The sequence below is a fragment of the Chinchilla lanigera genome, unplaced genomic scaffold (assembly GCF_000276665.1).
Source record: "Chinchilla lanigera isolate Chin_1 unplaced genomic scaffold, ChiLan1.0 scaffold00035, whole genome shotgun sequence".
NCBI lineage: Eukaryota > Metazoa > Chordata > Mammalia > Rodentia > Chinchillidae > Chinchilla > Chinchilla lanigera.
The window spans coordinates 14,859,685-14,866,827 of NW_004955436.1; positions in this window are offsets into that span (position 1 = coordinate 14,859,685).

A 7,143-nucleotide genomic window follows, 5' to 3' on the forward strand; every position below is an offset into this window, starting at 1 on the left:
CATATTTAGGACAGGGCATTTGCAGATGTGAGGAGTCAGGCCACACTGGAAACAGACAAAGGGAAGAAGGCTGTGTGATGTTGGAGACGCAAGTGATATAGCTAGCAGCTAGGAACTGATAAATGTTTGCCAGTAAAGAACATATTTTAGGACTAATCTATGGGTGTCACTTAGGGATGGCATGTCATTGACCAGGTTACTTTTGTCAGTCCTAAAATATGTATTTAAAAGAATTGGAGTTATATAATACATTCTCTGAGCGTGATGGAATGTTGTTAGAAATCAGCAACAGAAGGAAATTTGGGAAATTCACAGAGATGTTGGAATTAAGCATCACACTCTAAATAATGACTCAAAAGAGAATTCAGAGGAAAATTACAAAATATTTTGAGATAAAGGAAAATGAAAGCACAAAATACAAAAATATATGGGGTGCAGCTAATGTAGTGCTCAAAGAATTTGTAGCTGTAACATATTTGCTATTTGACATATAGCAAATCAATAATCTTCCACATTAAGGAATTTTAAAAATAAAATTTAAAAAAGAACAAACTAAAAGGAAGCAGATAGAAGGAAATAAAGACTAGAGAGGAAATAATGAAATGGGGAAATAGAAAACCAATAGAAAATATAAAATAAGAATTAATGCTTTGAAATAAACAACATATTTGACAAACATTGGCTAAATGAACAAGCAACAGAAAATAAAACATCAAAGAATTAGAGGAGGAGACATTACTACCCGCTTAACAAAAGCAAAATTATTATGTGGAGAATACTGTGAAAACTTTATGTTAATAAATTCGGTAACACTGGGTGTGGTGGCATAAGCCTATAATCATAGTACTTGGGAGGCTGGAACAGGAAGATTGCCATGAGGTTGAGGCCAGCCTGGGCTACATAGTGAGTGCAAAGCTAGCCTGAAATACATAGTGAGACCCTGTCTCAGAAACATCCAAGAATAAATAAATAAGATAACCAAGGTTTTATGCCAACAAAGGAGATAACCAAGAAAAAAATGGACAGATTACTACAAAGACATAAAACAGATTAAAGAAGAAATTAACCAAGTAGAATTTGTTAAGCAGTTTACTATTCATCAGTTATCAATCCCAACAGAAGACTCTTAAGCACTTGCCAATACTATGCACAGGTATGGCTCTGTGTGCACAAATCTGATGAGACACAATGCTTGCACAAATTAAAGAAAGTAACCAGTATTCACAGATAAGCAGCCAGGGACAATAGAAACCCAAGATTCACGGAGTGCAGATTCCTCAGGACTTGGTAGAGTGGGGGAGTTTGTGTGTGCCCCACACTGCACCACAGTGGAGGGAACTAGAAGTACACACTGACCTGAGTTTTGTACCTGGGGTAACTGGAACCACTGGGCTGAAGCGTTGCAGGACATTTTATTCTAGGAGGGACAAGGAAGAACCTGGGCTGTTCCGGTCCGTTCCTTTAGGGTGCTGCATTCCAAGCACATTCTGTAATGATTTTGAGAACTACCAGTAAGAAAAGGTGGGGCAGCTGAGTCACCGTGGCCACCAGTGATTTGTTTTGCAGACCTTTAACAAGAGAGTGAATTTGACATTTAAAAACTTCCCACCAAGAAAACCCCAGTCCTGGCTGGCTTTACTAGTGAATCTTACCAAGTATATAAAGAATAATTGTCACAAATTCTTTACAAATTTTTCCAAAGAATAGAACAAGAGAAAACATCATGAGACCAGCACTACCTTGATGCTAAAACCAAATAAAGACTCATAAGAAAGGGAAACTACAGACCAATAATTCTCGTGTGTATAAACACAAAAATCCTGATCAAAGTACTAGCAAACTGGCTCCAGGACAAAAGAAAACTGTATAACATGACCAAGTGGGATTGAGAAAAACAAGATTTATTCAACATAAGAAAATAAATTAATGCAATATGCTATTTCATAGAATTCATAGCATAGAATAAGGGACAAAGCCACATAATAATCTCAACATCAATAGAAAATTCATTTGGCAAGACTCAATACTTTTACATGATTAAAAACACTCATCAAACTAATAATAGATGAGAACGTCCTTGCACTGATCAATGGAATCTGTGAAAAATCCACATCTACCATTGTATTTAATGGCCAAGCCTGAAATCTTCCCTTTTAAGTTCATGAACAAGACAAAGATATCTCTTCCTTCTTGACATTTTTCTAATATTAAAGAAATTGATATATCCAAGTTGGAAAATAAATAAAATTACTTCTATTGCAAATGACATGGTTTTATATATTGAAAATTCTAAGAAATATATTTAAAAACTGCTAAAACTCACATGGTATTTAAATAAATAATAAAAATGAATAGTATTTCTATATATTATCAATAAATGATCTCAAAATGAAATTAAGAAATTACTTCAATTTATCATAGCATCAAAATTATAAATGACTTTATAATAAATTCAGCTAAAAAAGTACAAGATTTGTATTTTGAAAACTGTATAACATTTTCCAAAAAATCGGAAATCTAAGTAAGTGGAAAGATATCCCACATAGACATGATATTGTAAAAATGACAATATTCCTCAAATTGATCTACTGATTTAATGCAATCTTTATCAAATCTCCAAACTAGCTTTTGCATAAATGGACAAGGTGATCATAAATTCATATAGAAATACAAAGGGCCTAGAATAGCTGAAACAGTCTTAGAAAAGAACAAAATTGGAGTATTCTTTTCATTTCTAAAACTTACTACAAAACTGTATTTATCAAGGTAATAAGGTACTGACATATGGATCCATGAACCATTGAAATAGAATTCAGAGTCTAGAAATGAACCCTTCATTTATTGATTTTAAATGAAACCAAGACAGTTTGATGGGATAAAGAATAGTTTTTTCAACAAATGATTTGGGGACATAGAAAAAAGAAGGTGGTTTGAACCACTTTCTCATATCATATACAAAAATTCACTAAAAAATACGGACGGCCTACTTGTAAGAGCTAAACTATGAACTCTTAAAGAAACACACACATATATATCACATATATATCTAACCTATATATCTATATCTATATCCTGATCTTGGAGTAGAAATGTTTCCTAAATGTGACACTCTTAAAACTCAGCCTAAGACAGTGCAATTAAAAATGGGCAAAGGATTTGAATAGATATTTCTAGAAAGATGGTATACAAATGACCAATTGGCACATGAAAAGACACTCAACATTCCCAGTCATCTAGGGAAATCCCAGTCAAAACTACATGAGATAGCACTTAATACTCATTAGGATGACCATAACTAAAAAGTGTAAAAATAAGTGTTGGTAAGGATGTGGACAAACTGAAACCTTCATACGTGGCTGGCACGTTGCTCAGTTTTTCAGTGCTGTGGTCAAATACCTGAGAATGATGCTTTAAAGAGAAGACCTATTTGACTCATAATTTTGGAAGTTTCAGTCCATGGTCAGCTGGCCCCATTGCTTTCAGACCTGTGCTGAGGAAAAGCATCATGGTAAAAGGGTGTGGTGAGGCAGAGGGGCATGCCTCACATGTGATAGAAGTCAGCAGAGGAAAGGAGAGGACAAAGAGGCCAAGGATACCAGCTACAGTTCCCAGCTCATGCCTCTGTGATCCACTCCCTTCACCTAGGTGCCTCTGTCACTTCCAAATGTCATCAAAGTATGACATCATCAAAAGCTTGTGCACTTGATAAAGTTGCAGTTCTCATAATCCCAATCACTTCCCCCAAAAGCCCTTCAGCTGGCAATCAACCTTTAGCACATGAGTTTGGGGGATGATTTCAAATCCAAACCTTACCAGCTGGTGAGAATATAAAGTGCTGTAGCTACTTCAGAAAATGTTTGGCAAGCCCTCAAAGTAAAGTTGCTGTGTGATCTAGCAATTCTACCCTTTAAGTACACATCTAAGAGAATTATAAACACATGGTTGTACAAAAACTCCCCAAAATTTCATGGGGCTTTGTTCATATTTTACAAACAGTAAAAATAACACAAATATTTGTTAGTGATGAATGGCTAAGTAGAATGTGCTATATTCATACATTTGGCAAGAAAAAGGAAGTACTGATATAAGCCTGTACTTGAAAAAATACTGAGTCCCATGAAAGAAGCTAGATACAAAAGGCCATAGAGTATAATATTCCACTTACCTGAAATGCCTGATGTAGGCAAATCCTTAGAGAAAGAAGGTTGATAAGTGCTGAGACAAGACTTTGAGGAGTATCTGCTTATAAGCATGATGTTTATTTGGGGAGTATTAAAAATATCATGTGAACCTACATAAAACTAGTAAACTGTTGACTTTAAAAGGGTAAATGCTACAGTATATATTGTACCTCAGCTTTTAAAAATCCAATATACAAAACTCACAGATTATCATTAAACTGTGGTAGATAAGGTTTTGAAAAGTTCACCTGTACTTTGTTTGGCCTGCTCCTGATTTGATCTTTAATGTCATGTGCCATCACAAACAGAAAGGATTAATCTCATTTGTGTGTTTCCAAGATGATCCACTACTCAAAATTTCTTCATTTATCTTTGCTTTCTTCTGCATTAATAATTTATCCCTATGTAAAATTAAAAATAAGATAAAATTGATTACAACATCACCACTCACAAACACTTTCAATAATTTATAATTCCGTAACAGTAAATGGTGCAGCAGTGATAGTCAATCACTAAAGTGTTTGGCATGGGAAATAGACTTCCGATTATTTATTATTCTCTTTATATTGGGTTTAATATTCCCTCCTTTCTTTGTCACTCCATCAAACATTTCTGGAAAGCCATTTCTGGAGATGGTATTTGTTTAGAGATAAACTTGAAATTGTGGATTGTAATCCGTCTTTGGAACTTTGATGCTAATAGCAAATTGATTTAGACACCAGAGGCAAGAACTCCAAGAGAGTACAATCTTAGAGACTGAAATATTTATCTCCTAACATAACCTCCTAAAATATTTCCTTATTCGATTGTTACATCCACATTGTCACTCTTTGCAAGTACTCAGTGCTGTTTTCTCCTTTAATCAGTGCTTTTATGGCACTGCAGGTGCCATCTTAAGGAGGTGTGCTATGTGCTCTGGGTATTCCTAAATTGTTCTCATTGTGTGCCACTAGGGTGCTAATTAGACTGGTTGTCAGTCAAGTACTTTATAGACAAAACATTAAAGAGGCTGCACAGCTCCTCAGCCACTGTGTGTTCTCCAACTGTCCTTCCACCCTTTCCAGCAGGGAACCTTACTTTTATTATCACAGAAAGCAGAAGACTTCCTTTCCCACTCATATTTATTCCAGCTTTTTGTGTGTACATTCATTTTTACTACCCATCCCTATTTTCTTCTAAAGTAATTATGCCTCCTTTTTTACAAAGTTAACACCTTCTGCCAGTGCTTTGGATTCCATCTTTTCTTCTGCCCCTTACAAGAAATTTGCTCTGCAGTTAGATTTCCCCTACAAAACATCAAAGACCTAGAAAACATCAAAATCAAAGACAGATTTCTCAGCTGAATGACCTTTTGAGTTGTTAATTCAGTCGGGCTGTTTTTCTTCCTTATTTTACTCATACTCTGTGACTCTCAAAACTCTTCATTCTCATATCTGCCTTTATCCAATTTCTTATACTTTTCCTTTGAGGGCTGTTACTTTCCCACTGGGCTTCTCCAGGGTATGGACCACATCCTTTTTTTACCCAACCTCATTTCTCCCTTCCACAACCAAGTTCAGTACATCAACTAACACACACACACACACACACATATTTGTCAAAAAATGTTCCTTCTCAATCTCAGCACTCTTTAAAGTCATAATCCACTAAGGCTTCATCCTTGGTCCTTTATTAATTCTGATCACTTAACTGAATTAACCACACATTTACTTTTTGTCTTCAGCCAAACCAGATTGGATGATTTCTGTATTTAATACTCTACTAAATTGCCCACTAATTGCCCCCATTGTCTTCTGCTTAACACCTTCCAGATGGCCTACAAGTTCCTTAATTCAATGGAAGCTTTCTTCATCTTCACCTTCAAAGCACTTCTTTATGAGTACAAGTGTATAGATTGCAGTATAGTTGTTTGCAGTTTAGATGCTGAAACTGGATTACCTCTATTCCCGTTTAGTTACTTCTCTGATGGAATTTAAGTAGAGTGTTCACTTGACAGAGAAACAACCATGTGGTAGACCAACCTTTGTCATAGTGGTAGACTGTCTTTTAGGGTATGACTTCTTGCCCATCTCTGAATCTTTTCTCTGCTTTGTCAAAGCCTAAGATTTCCTCTTTGATTATTTTAGTTTGGGATAGAGCAGAGCTGCAAAGTATGAGTAGGATGAGAAAGAGAAAGAGAGAGAGAGTGACAGAGAGAGAGAGGGAGGGAGGGAGAGAATTTAAGGAGAAAGGATGACAGAAAATTCCATTTTACTATATACACAATGTAACAAAAATAAGAACCTATTTAAGTATCTTTCTACTTAGTGAGAGATTATATATTGAGCTTCAAAAATTAAAAACCTTATCAACCATAAATATAATAAGTTTATGTCACATTTACATTGCTAACTTCTAATAGTTGACAGTTTCCAAATGATTTTATTTTATACGTGTATTTTGCTGCATGGGGTTGTTTCCTTGTGTAGAGGTGCCTCGAAGTTGATTATAAGTAATCACTATTTTAATACTAATAAATCCAAGGTTTTTACCTGTAATATATTTAAGCAGGAAGTTCTTTTGTTTTAAACTTACATATTTGTCTGATGACCAACTCAAATGTATCCTTGATCCAGGATATTTTACTAATTATAATACTTTTGCTTACACAGTGATCTTGTGCTTTTGACAAAATATAACTGATAAAAACTAAAAGATGAATAACTACATGAGCACATTGATTTTATGCCAAATGTATTTATAGTTATGTAAAAAGTAGTTATTTAGTTAGGAAGTGAAACTAAGCTGGGAATAAAATTAGCTTTGTGATGTTTAGTGTTAAGAAGTAACATCCAGAGGTTGTGCTGTACGGTAAAAAGAGCAAGTGTTGTCACTGTCATTGTCTTTATTTAAAGATGAGGCCTTTGAGTCAGCACCACAGAAGGATGAGCCTTTTTCGGTTGAAGCGTCATCGGTAAACAAT